The sequence below is a fragment of the Dunckerocampus dactyliophorus genome, chromosome 17 (assembly GCF_027744805.1).
Source record: "Dunckerocampus dactyliophorus isolate RoL2022-P2 chromosome 17, RoL_Ddac_1.1, whole genome shotgun sequence".
In the NCBI taxonomy this organism is placed as follows: domain Eukaryota; kingdom Metazoa; phylum Chordata; class Actinopteri; order Syngnathiformes; family Syngnathidae; genus Dunckerocampus; species Dunckerocampus dactyliophorus.
The window spans coordinates 11,762,565-11,776,707 of record NC_072835.1 but is presented as its reverse complement, the minus strand read 5'-3'; positions in this window follow the sequence as shown (position 1 = coordinate 11,776,707).

Here is a 14,143-nt window from a genome sequence, read left to right as displayed (position 1 = left end):
CTTCTGGAACGGGTTAATGACGTTAACCAAGGCTCCACTGTACTTGTAATCTAACGTCGCAGCTCAGGACGAATCACACGGAGTCACAGGCAGTGCTATGCGGCAAAACAATGATAAAAAGTGAAAAAAGAACCGACCCAGCTGTAACAAGTTTATAATTTCACTGACTCTATTAGTCCAGAGTTTCATACTTACCACTTTGCCAAATTACAAATTATATTTCTGCTGTCCATAATAGAACACGTTATTTTAGTTGGCTAGTCATTATGATTTACTATTTTGTTGAGACAAAATGTACGGCATTAGAGGGCATGAGAGGCCGGGAGGACTTTCAATATTAATGCAGACCCAGCAAAATGCAGACCTGCCAACATGTATAAACATGTATAAGCATGCAATTTGACTCTTGAATACGCTTGTATGCTTCACTGCTCTCCATTTTGTTGCATTTCACTGGTTTCAGTTTCGAGTTCAATCTGTACAATACAGACAAATGAATGGATATTATCAGTCGTATTATCAAAAGTATTTCAAATTAAGCATGATAGAAAATAATTGAGAACCACTGCAAGAATTAGAGTTTAAAGTCGACTATAGGGGTGCTATTTCATATCTACAGGGTTCTAATAACGGGAAAAACTGTATTTAGAAAGTCATAATCAGGTTTTCTATGCTCTAACTACAAAAATATTCTGTTTATTAATAATGAATCCTACTTCGCAGAACAAATTATCCGCGATAAACGAGGGACGATTGTACTCAAACGTGTTGGTGTAATGGTTAGGGTCGGGCGCCATTTGAATCTGAACAATTTCGATTCCTTGTTTCGATTCCGGTTCTCAATTCTGATGACTTCGGTTCAATTTTAAGAGGCGTGGTCATAAAAGCTTGCATGGTTTAAATGAGGGCTTTAACCATGAATTATTTTTGGATGAAATGTCTGAACTTCCCTATGATTTTTTTTTTTATATAAACTTTTTTTTAATCAACTTTACTATGAATTTATCACAGATCTATTTTCACAGGAGTACACTTTCACAAACGATGTTTAGTTTTGAAAAGCTCATGAAAAAAGCACTTCCACATATGCTGTTGTTTATGTGTTAGTGAGTGTGTGATGCTGCATGCACTTAAACGTGCACTAACCTGGGTGCACAATATCACACAACTTGTGAAAGGTTTGTCTAGGAGCTATGAGTCTTGTGCTACCATATTAGCACTATCATACATTGCTGCCTCAACGTTGGTGTAAGCTATTTCTATGACACTTATTTTGTCAGCACAAGTAAACAGGATGTAGTGCAAAGCACTCTTATTTTGAAGGCCGGAAGTGTGTTGTGTGGGTTGAGAAGGTCTCTTGACTTAAATAAACTGAATAAACATGAATACATTTGCATCGTGCAGCTCCTGTGCTTAATTTACATCAGTGCAGATCCTGAAACCCTCGGTTTCATTAGCGTGAGACAGACATCATTTATTGTTTAACGTCCGTGAACGTCCGATCTTAAATGTTATTTCTACACCATTAATCTGGAGGTGTTAAATCATGTTGGTCATGCACCCTCCTTTGCATGATATCATTGTGTTGCAAATGTTGCACTGAGCCGACCACTCTTTTTTATTTTTTTTTATGAAGTTAAGCCAAACTTTGTAGCCACATCTTTGTTGGTGCTTGCCGGCTTTTACTTCACTGGTCCTCTTCTGGTCTGCGGACAGGAAATCGAAACTACAAATTGAAATTAAAGAATTTTAACCATCCTGGGATTACCGGAATGTTAGCACCGGTTCCCATTGATGCTCGAGACTCGGTGCCCAACCCTAGTAGTAGTACAACTGCTGCCTACGGTTGACTTGATGCTCTATGTCTCACAGCGGCTTTGCATGTCCGTTTACGGAGAACGGCGGCCCCCATTGTTAGTGGGGCTTAATGCACAGCACGTGTTCTGCGTGTAGGAGGGGCAGTTCCGCATCTTGGTCTCATGACGTCAAAATGTGAACAGCATGATGAAGAGGACTAACTACCAAATCTAACCCAAGTTCATTGATTGATTCATGCTTCACACACCTGCTGGGAATTTTGCTGTCCACCACCTTGTTCGAGAATAGCAAGTTGTACAAAAAAGTACTGACACAGTTGGACAACTTCAAAAGTTTAGAAAAAGTCACATTAAGTTTACTTGTAAAGTTTAGAGTCCATTTTAGGTTCAGTCTGAATTTTCACCCGGAAGCCAAATATCCCTAACTTTTTGTGAGTTAGTGTATGTATTGCAGTTTTACAGTTCACAAATGAGAAGTATAAGCATGATGCAAGTCTGAGCTGCACATTTCAGCTGCCGGCCGTAGTGGTGAACAGCAACACTCACTTGAGGGCTGGAATTAGGCAGCAGGACAGCAAAGGTTGCAGCACAACTGACTGCTGAGAAAAGGCCAGCAGGGCAACATGAGATTAAAGTCATGTAGACACAAGGTAACATAGAGCTGGGTAGCAAACGTGCTCATTATGAAGTGGATGAAGTTACAGCAGTTCAACAACAGCCAGAGGCCCAAAATATGGCCTTGAGTCATGAGAAGAATAAAAACAATAAGGCATTGCGGAGTGGCGATAACATAATGTATGCCACAATAAGGAACTATGACAGGTTTATATCACTATGCACGCAGAAAGCTTGGCCGAGGGTGACGGAAGTCTCATCCCTCTTTGTTTGTTTGTTGGCAGGATTATGCAAAAACTACCAAAACAATTTCCCTGTACATTTCTGAATGAAAAAGAGGAAAGACTAGATACATTTTGTTGCAGATCCAGTTTGACAGTTGACAGTTTGACCATTGTGGATACTGATTGCTGATGTTTACATGGAGAGCAATACCCTTTCATTCCATATAATATACAAATTTAAATACTTTGGATTTGTGTCTAAGTGAACTTAATGTTAATGGTAGGTAAGGAATCCAATCAGTAATATTTTATGACATGAAACATCACCTCTTGTGATATTCACTTTATTACGTTGCCAGTTGCATTATTATTAGAAACAAAAATTGGCAGCTCCCAATGATGCAAAGAATTCTGCAGTGTGATTTGTGTCGGCAAGAGGGTGCTATTGTACCATGAGAAAAGTCCGCCCTTTTCGCCTCTCTTCTTCAATGTCAACTGAAGGTATGCAGTCACGTGTATACGGAGCAACTTCATAAAAAAGAGAAACGAAAAGTGTCGGTCAGGGTGGGGAAATGTGCTTCTTCTCCAGAAAATGCTATACCACCAGTAAAATACAGGGTTGGTTTTAATGCGTACTGCTAGATCTCATCTCTCATTTGTAAGGTAAGAAGTACTGGTAAATAAAGTGCAAGGTGGAAACGACCTTGAAGATATATATCCTGATATGCTTGAGTCTAACAGTTATCATTTCTGGTCCGGGTTGGGCAATATGGACCTCAGCATGTATCACAATATTTTTGTGATGTATCACGATATGACTACATAATTAAATTCAGCGCAGTCTTGTATAAAAAGCTACAAACCGTAACCCATATAATTAGAAATAATTAAACTAAAAGTAAGCTTACCTATGGCACTGTGTAGAGTGTCCAAAGCAAGCCAATCTATTCTAATCGTTGAGGGCAGCTGCTTTCACAACATTAGATTCACTGTCAGTAGTTACACAATTGTTTCTTCTCATCTGAGTCCCATTCCTGGAGAAACCCCCTCAACTCACTTGCAATGTTTTCACCTGTGTGTTCCTCCTGGAAAAAAAAAACAAACTTGTCTGAAGACAGGACACCTTCAAAGTCCAGTGGCTGGTTATGTAGTGGACCGTGAGGCTAATATATGGTTGAGTCGCTCGGCTACTCCACGTCTGTACTCCATCTGCACCTCATCGAAACCAAACCACTTCCACATTACAGAGGTACCTCCCATTTACTAACAATTTATTCATCTATAGTATACGCTTCTCCTCCACCTTCAGCTATGCTCATGTTATCTCCTTTGGTTGTTTTGTTGTTTACTGTGCTTTCTCCGCCATCGCTGTCGGGAGACGTGTAGACGTGAATCAATTCAGTGCGGCGCAGTGCGGAAAACACGTCATCAACTCTGCTTCTGCAAATATCATTTCTTACATCATTTTCTTATCACTGGAAGAATTTATACCGGTATATTAAAATGATCGCCCAACCCTATTCGTGGTCATGTTTGTGGCCCTTAGAATTGCAGTCCAGTTTAGAGATGATACCAAGTAAATACAGGGTTAGTATTGCCGATACTGATGCAGATATTTTTTGAATTATTGAATTATTTTGCATTCAACTACCCTTGGCATCGATATTTTTATCGATCTATGGTACTTTTCTTCCCAGCTGTTTTCCAAACAATGACTATGAGGGTTGTTCTGATCAATTGGCCACTGATGTGATCGGCATATGCCTATAAATGCCTTTCAAAGCCAATCACAAAAAAATGATCGTCGTGTGGCGGCAAACCCTACATGTCTGCTGTGTCACGTAGGGTTTCCAACACTTATACTGAGCCGACAAGGGACGCACTGTCCCGTATTACAGAGAATCAACACTAGTCTGTAAAACCTCAAGAGCTTCAGTTTGACAGGTTGACACAGGCTACGCCAATCGATGCCATCTTGTTTGGTCACTCCCTTATCAAACCTATTGCTGTTCGACTTTTCTTGCATCTTTGTTTACACGCTTTGCCTAGCCGTCACTGGCATGACAAATGACCACAAAATAGCGTAAAGACGATGCCCCCACTCGTTGAGTGGAGATCTGCTTGGTAAATACTGTAAAGTAGTGTACAATTTAAATGTTGCCAGTCATAAATACTGTAAATCACAAATAGTTGACAGCTCTAATGGTGATGAAAGCTGGAGACCCCTGCAACCTGGACACTGACTTTATTCTGTTTTAAGTTAAGCAGGACAGATATCCATTTGATAAAAATATTTATTTGGATTATTTTTATTCAATTGATTTTTTTATCTTGAAAAATAAATTGAACAATTTATTTGCCATGTATTTGTATTACTACAAAACATGCATCAAATTAAATTCAGGTTTATATAAAATAGAAGAAAAAAATAATTTCACAAAAATAACGTCAAAAAAGACAAGAAAGACTATCCACTGAAAAGTTAATTTTTTAATAATTACGTATTTGCCAGGGACCCTTGGAATTGTCTAACGGCGGCCCTGGCCAATACTACCCATCATAAATAAATTAAAAAATGTACAGTTAATCCATGTGATCGGTATCGGCCGATCTCACTAATGGATGATCGGATCGGCAGCACAAAACCCTGATCGGAGCATCCCTACTATTTATTCATGCCTCGTGTGTATAATTCTACACATTACCGGCATTGTGAGAAATAACAGGAAACAGATTTGAAAAATGTTTTCTAACAAACCTGCTTCCACTTTTCATTAAACCGCCATTTTTAGCCCAGTCGTTTGTAGTTTTCTGTCTCCTGCACTGGCTGCGGCCTGGTGATAGGCTCCGTCGTCCTCTTTTCCTTTCGCACATCAACACTATGAAAGGTAACAAGAGGAAGAGAGAAAGTTGGTATTGGAGAAAGAGATGGGTAAAGGAGACAGATGGAGAAAGAAAGGAGGAGTGATAAATAGGGGCCTCATTAATGTTTTATTTATTTATGTAAGAGGCAGAGGAAGGGTAAGCTGATAGGCAGCAGCTCGTCTGCCAGCTGAACAAAGAACAGACGCTTTTCGGAGACAAGCAACAGTTACATAAATTCCAGGGACACGTGTGAAAAGTATCATTTGGAACGTCAACCAAATATGAATTATTGCCAATGTAAATTTTTCCCCTCTCCATTCTCAGCAAGGGCATATTTCACTACACTCACTCTCACAGTCTGCTAAGACGGCCTCCCCATCGCTTCCAACCCCCACCCATTTTTTGGAGCCACGCTGCGAGTCTATGGCGCCACACTTACAACTGACAGCTTAATATTACAGCAAAAATTGGTTCTGTGGACTGGGCAAAGTAGAGATGGAATTTTTAATGGCCCCCTTTTGGGTCTCTGCTGAACACTTCTGTCTGTCTTCCTCCTCATCTGTCGTATTTGCCCGACTAATGAAGTTTAATAACAGTGGCGCTCAAAGAATATCCTTTTAAACAGCATTGTGCCTCCTCCGTGGTGGCGATGACTCGAGTTAAATGTTATGACACAGGGAAGTATTTCCACTCACTCACGGGGTATATTATTTCCAGTCAAGTTAGAGTCTGTCAAACAGAAAGCAACGGATCTGGATTCTGCAACTGTTAGCAAGTTTGTGTTCAAAACTGGTTCAAATCAAAGATGTGCAGTTGAACGGTTTAAAAAAAAGTAGTTTTCCCATTTGCATGGCCAAGTAGAAGTCTGCTCTCCATAATAGAAATAAACACTATGGAAGAAGTATTGCGACACTTCTTGATCAATAAATCAATCAATCAAGGGTAGGGTTGGGAAGGGCTACGGGTTTACATATTATCCAATACCGATGCCAAATTCGTACTTTTGAAACACTGCCCGAACCAATACTTAAACAACGGGGGAAAGAAAATAAATAAATGATGGAAATTTTGCTCAAAAACAATGCCTTTTGCCATTTTGTGGCATGCAAGTTAAACAGGAATTGTTTGCTGTGTAAGAACTTGAAAGCCTTCACCGCCAAAGACCTTTGTGTTGAGTTGGACGAGAGATTGTAGGTGCGACATCAGTGATTTGTGAACTCACAAATGTTCATCAGGATGAAAAAAAGAAATTACGTTTTCCCAGAAGAGTTCAAGCTGCAACTCCATATTCTGTGCCAGTTTTAGTTTGTGCACATGCAGTGGCCAGGTGTCCTTGTCCTTACAGTGGGTGCATTTACTGTACAAATCACGTGAATGTGATTTCCTTAGATGCATGCGTGTGTGACATTTGAGAGAGAATAACACATGTGAATGCATGCCCTTCAACACTCTCACACTTGGCTCTTTCATTGTGTGCCACTTGCGTCACAAACTGTTCACTTTTCCCCCCACATTAGAGCCAGGAGCCAGAGGCAAGTTAGAGTGGAAGCCTTTTAATTAAGGCGAGTCATTGTGTGACATCCTGGATGAAGCATGAGCGTGCATTTATCATATTGGTTCAAACTGATTCAAGACCAGTTGTGTCTTGAGTAGGGGAGGAGGTTGTTGAGTTTACCTCGTTTGCAGCCAAGTTACAGTAACATGTTGTGGAGGAGGATTCGTGCTTTAAGCTCTAACATCATATTGTGCAACAGTAAGTGCACTGGAACCTGGGTTTTTGTACAGCCCGGTTTTTGTAGGAGTCTGTTTCTCAAATTCTGTTCAGCTGCCTGTGTATTATTCCTCACTATGGAGTGCCCAAACAAAAGATCCACACATTGGGAACTGAGTCTCTGTGACGAATAGAAAGTGGGTCTTTTGAAGTTTGGACACTTGACAGATTCCGTCCAGGGACTCCTTCTATCTTTAATTATGTTTGTGTGTGTCTGTGGTTTATTTGTTCATACATACACCTTCATAGCTGTCTTAGTTCTTCTTCTAATTAGCTCTTATAAAATATTGAAAGACAAGTTATCCTGTATGTAGTATTCTGGTCAGTAGACATCAGTAATGTTACATTTATGAGATATAAGGTTAAATAACAATACCTTCACACTGCATGGAGTCAGCCATGGCATGTCCAACATGATAGAGTGAAAAGAAAGTTCTCCTCCCATTCCGTGTGGAAGTGGTAAGTTTTGGGAGTTAGAGGCAAACTAGTTAGCTCGGTAGCTTGCTACGGTAGAGGCCGTCTGTTATGTCCCTGCAGTGATCCCCCAGCCTGTGGTGAAAATAAAGTATAAGTGCGTAAAGGTGACTGTAGGGGTGTTACTTAATTTCTACAGGGCTCTAATAATGTTAAAAACAGTATTTAGAAAGTCATAAAAGGGTTTTCTACACTCTAACTACAAAAATACTCTGTTGATTAATGTTGAATCCTACTTCGCAAGATTCACTTTTTGTGGTCGGGTCTGGAATCAGTTAACCGCGATAAACGAGAGGCGACTGTATAATGTTTTTATGCGGGAAAACAGGTAGCGCAAAATCTATTTGTAGGGGTTCAAATGTATTTGTGGTGGGCCGCCAGACTAAATTAATGTATGGGAAACACTGTAGTAGTAGTAGTTTATCCCTGTGGTGTCATGTTATTAAAGCCATGATGACTATGTTAAAAACACAATACACCAATGGTCCTCGATAGGCAGCCCACGACCGCATCCAGCCTCCAAACCACCTATTTGCTAAGGCATGAGCTGAATGGGAGACTCACTCGGAGTCAGAGCAAACATTAGCCAGCAAATGCCGGATTTTGACTGTCAAATTATGCTAATGTCAGAACTTGCATCGCCAGCCGTAATGTCAGTTGGGGTGAATCTCAATGAATGAATTTCATTCGTACATTTGTTAATACGGTATTCAATCACTGTCATGCCTCACTTTGACCAGCGTCTGTGTACAGGATGCTGAGAGTGAGCCGCCGTGGCGTGGCTGTCGATGCGGTGCATTACTTTTAGTGCAAAATCCTACTAAATTCTCATGAGAACAAGCGCTCATGTTACAATAGCTGTTTTGTCAGCATGCTTGGAGATACACTACTTCTAGAGGCATCTGACAGCCGCAGCTCTTGTGACTGTCACCATCTAAATATATCGGCTCACATGATTATGTGTAACATTGTGTCTTCATGTGACAATGAAATCAGGATTACAGTCGTGTGAAAAAGTGTTTGCCCCCTTCTTGATTTCTCATTTTTTTGCATGTTGGTCATCAAACAGTTTTTAGTATTTGTCAGTGACAACATAACTAAACACAAAATGCAGTTTTTGAAACTTTTTATTATTAAGGGAGAAAAAAAATCCTGTGTGGAAAAAGTGAATGCCCCCTAAACCTAATAACTGGTTGGGCCACCCTTGGCAGTAACAACTGCAATCAAGCGTTTGCATAACTTGCATTGAGCCTCTTGCAGCGCTGTGGAGGATTGTTGTAATTCAGCCACATCGAAGGGTTTTTGAGCATGTACTGCCTTTTTAAGTTCATGCCACAGCATCTCAATAAATCACTCCAAAGTCTTCATTTTGGAAGACGTTTTGAAGAAATTCAGCCATTCAGAGGTGGACTTGCTGGTGTGTTTTGTATCATTGTCCTGCTGCAGAACACAAGCTCCTTTCAGCTTGAGGTCATGAACAGATGGGCGGACATTCTCCTTCAGGAGCAGAATTCATGGTTCCACTTATCACAGCAAGTCTTCCAGGTCCTGAAGCATCACAACAGCCACAGACCATCACACTACCACCACCATATTTTACTGTTGGTATGATGTTCTTTTTCTGAAATGCCGTAGGTATGAATGTGAGTGTGAATGATTGTTTGTCTATATGTGCCCTGCGATTGACTGGCGACTAGTCAATTGCAGGGTGTACCCCGCCTCTCGCCCGAAGTCAGCTGGGATAGGCTCCAGCATACCCGCGACACCAGTGAGGATAAGCGGCATAGAAGATGGATGTAAGTCAATGCTAAAATTACAAGAGAAACACAAATACTACTTCACTGTAATATCACGGATCGAGCTTCAAGAGCCTCTTTAAGGCTTCTCTCGCGTGAATTCAACACCTTTGACACTTTGGTAAATTCAAGATGTGTAAGTAAACACAAATGTGATGACTATACAGAAGAAATTAAAAGGTTGAAGATGCATAGGTCAAAGTCATGATGGTATTTTCTTTTTAATGTTTGACATTCATTTTGTCTTTGGTCAACGTGTTCTCATGTGGAAGATGTGCAAAGCACGGATCAAATAAGCGTTGCTTCTTCCTACTCTTTTTTGGACCTGTGATGTTTTTCCATGTAACCCGTATGCACATTCCAAATAAAATTCAACCATTACCATCATTGCCAAAGCTTGACTTACATCACAGTTTAGGAATGGAACTTGTTCGTAACCCGAGGACCACCTGTATATTGTCACTAGATCATTGCTAAATACAATTTAAAAAAATGTAATGATGGCCTAGAACTTTCATGTTTTATTCAGTATATGACAATAAGTGGCTGATTATTCTGTCCTTTAAAATATATATTTTAATACTTGTGTTTGACAGTTTATAAGGCATCGTTTGCCAGGATGAACAGCTGAGATCAAAGTTGTATTCAGACATTTCTAGGTACATCCTTCTTGGCTTTACAATCAAAAGCAGTAATTGAGCAGAAAGTGCACTTTGATTCTACTGCAGAAAGCCATGACGGAACGCAAGGTGCAACAATCACGCCTTTTTTTTAATGTCGGTTCCTTCTGTGTCATGTCAGATTCAACACAACACAACACACGCTCTGTGTGTTCCAGTGTGATAACATAAACTGTCATCAGCAGGGCGCGTCTGCTCCGCAGCTGCTTTCGCACTCATTCACAATTTAGATGAATTTGGGTTGACGAAATACAAGAAAGACTTCTCAGTAAAGTTTGACAGCACCACAAATCACATCCTCCAAAATGACCATGATAATAAATGTGTCTCAAACTCAATAAAAACCCAACATTATGATTCTCAAATAGAGAGGATTTCTTGCTGGGCTGCTGTATTACGTTACATTAGTTTTATCTACAGTTTAGATATCCTCATGATGCATTGAGCGGTTAAAGCCTTCAGATGAGTATCTTAATTTACATCACTGATTATTTCTTTTTCCCCTCATCTTGCTAATAAGATCAGTCATGCAGCAGAATTATGCAATATACCCTCCCGTCAATCTCGTTTAAATCCCATTTTTAAAACAAGGCTTAGACTGCAAATGCGTACACCAATAAATGAGAGCGCCTCAAATAAAAGCATTGAAATTGAGAAATGAGAAAGAATGTAGTTACTGACAGGAGGGTAAAACTGCACAAATGTCGAGCAACATGCATTAGTAGACGTATTGAGACACATAAGAGCAATTTTGAGCATCAATCTAAATCAAAAAGCCACGTGGTTGTTCAGACAAACCAGGCGCTGCCACACTGATGTTAGATTTGAGCATTTTTCTGCCTTTTAAGATAACTTGAACAAACGAGACAAACCATGCTGCATGTTTTTTGTTAATACCCTTTGAATAAAAATCCTGTTTTTATTTAAGACCACATGAAAACTCCCACAGCTTGAATGTAGTGAATAATAAAAATGAGTAATTGAGACGCCCATAATAATGATTATTTTTGACACTCCAATCCAAAAAATATGTCTGTTTGGAATACAGTTGTGCCTCGTTTATAGCAGTTAAATTGGTTCTCGACCCGACCGTGACAAATGAATTTCCGCGATGTAGGATTCAATGTTAATAAATTGGATATTTTCGTGGTGAGAGCATAAAAAAACGTGTGTATGACTTTCTAAATACGGTTTTAACATGCCTATTGTCTCCTCAATGTTGCCTAGTGACCAGAATACTACATATCACTTGTATTTCACTATGTTTTGACGGAATACACCCTGGATTGGTCACCAGCTAATCGCAGCGCAGGAGCCATAGTCAAATCATGATATAACTGTAACTTAGCTTAACATTTACACCCATACCCGCATGACACACACCAACCATGGGTTCATCACGGTGTAACTGCACCGCACTGACTATGTGGGTATCAAAAGAAACATTTACACACTAGTATACATGCATACATTGTGTGTTACACATATGTTAGAGTTTGTTGCACCATAAGTGAGGTAGGCACCCGTGAGTCAGGGTCTAAACATCAAGCTGGTTCACTGAGCTGGAAATTATAGGCACAAAAGGGTTTTCCCACAAATACAAACAAATATGTTTTGATCATAAATCCACAAATTTGCAGGGTCTATTGATTTATTTATTTGTGCTCAAGGAGGCTTTTTAAATTACATTATACTAGACTGAAAGTCCTTATTAATATTTCCATTACATCAGCCGGCGTCTTTACTCTCTGCAGTAGGTTGGAGATAGAGGAAGATCTGTAACCAGGGTAACTGGATGTTGCTTCCATGGTACCGACCTGGATCAGCAGCCTTGTAATTGTACATATTTAGACCAACAGTATGTCCACGCCACTTCTTTTTCCAGCTCCCTAATTGTACTATTCAGTGAAAGGTAGCAGGACATTCAACTAAATATTTAGAATTCTGCAAATAATGCCTGGTAATAGGCTGTCACAAACAATGTTTCCCCTAATTTTGCAAGTATCTGAGCATACACAAACACGACCTGAGCATTCCTTGGACCTCTGTGAGCGGCATCATACTGGCACACTGTCGCACACTCACACCTGTCCAACACCTGAGAACTGAGAACTTCCATTCTGTCATATTTGTGTATGACTGGTTTCAATTTATTTTGTTGTTTACCATTTGTATTGTTAATTAGGTATACATGAATTTCCTTATTGACTTTCACTTTCAGTTTCAAAGCAGTCCATTGTGGCACGATTTTATCCAGGAAATTTACTTGAAATTAATGTCATGTTTGTTGTATATGTTTAAAAAATTTAAATTGACTCTCAACTGACCTGCCAGTCCCTTCAGCAGCACAAACTCGGCAAAACACTTTCTGTATCCAGTAACGTCCGGCTATCAAAATAAAAGCACGGCAATAAAACATGCACAGTTACACCACACACTCAGTCCACACTTTTCAATCAGAAAACTGGATTGCACCCTTGGCTTTGCAGCATGTTTTATAAAGCAGCCCTTTCTCATTCAAAAATGAAAAAAATCTCACCCAGTTTTACCTCTTTGTCTTCTGTTTACACATACTCCGACAGCCATCCAGCCATCCATTTTCTATACCGCTTATCCTCACTAGGGTCGCGAGGGTATGCTGGAGCCTCTCCGACAGCCAGTCCACCTTAAAAGAACCACTTTTTACAGTATTTTACTTTGGCTTGGTGAGTCGCTCTTGCACTGCCCATTTGTTTTGCCATAATAAAGGGTTAGCAAGCAGCATTGAGCTATACGCTAACCCGCAAAACAGCGGCATGAACTACGTAACACACTGTCAATGAATTGATTGGCTGTGGAAGTAAATACGTGCAAAAAGGATCTTATTGTTACTTATTGTTGTTCCCTGTCACTCACTGAATTGCATTGCAAAATCATACAGAATAAATTGTTATGTGTTTATTTCATTTACGGTTCAGGTTGGATTTTGTGCGCTGCATGGATTTGCGGTGCGCAGAGAACTCAAGGGAACATTGGTTGCAAATATCACAGCAATAGACCAGAAGGGAGAGTGGAAAGAAGCGGTATACAGCTGTCCGAGGGGGTTGGGGGCTTATCTCAGCAGTCCATATCCATAGAGTCCGGCTTAGGGGCCTGCTACTCTTGTGGCAAGCTGCAGGCTGTGGGGTGAACCTGAGGTGGCAGAAACTCTGCTGAAGGGAGGTTCAAGTTTAGGCCCCCTGTGACCCTAAAATGATAAGGTGAGAGGGTGACAGAAAGGCCAGGAAGTCATTGTTTTGAAAATCCCAATTATTTGGTTATTTAAGTCGAGTGTGAACCTCCCCGCCCCTTTCTGCACTCAGAGGCCTGTACACCATCATCCCATTAACCAAATGTGTAGAATACAGGTCAGCACATGTGCTTACTGTGGGAGGAGGGGGTGGATGTGTGCAGTGATACATGTAGAGTGCAAGGGCTAATAAAGCAACTTTTTAAAGTTCTCAGTTGCAATACAGAGCGTGGATGCCTGGGTCTAATGTACTCCCCTATCAGTACAATTTCCCTCTGTTCTAGAACCAGTATCTAAATTCTCTAAATCCGTGTAGCTACGACGTAACTTAACATGGGACTCTCTCTCATTTATTGCCTTTCTATACAATTATCCTGCACACATTGTAAATATGACCATGTTTTGAGTCCTGGTTAAAGAGGACACAGTCCAGGTTCTTCATAAAGCACCCTCCTGTGAACCCATTATCGTGTCAAATGAGCAGTTAAAATGCTAGCCGCAGACTGACCTCCAGTCCCGACTTCAACTTGTGCAGATGAGCACTAAACAAGCGCCTCTTTAGAAAAGTACTGAAAAAAGGACAACCAGACAGACAGGACTTAAACCTAAATTGAATTTGCGTGCATCCATTTG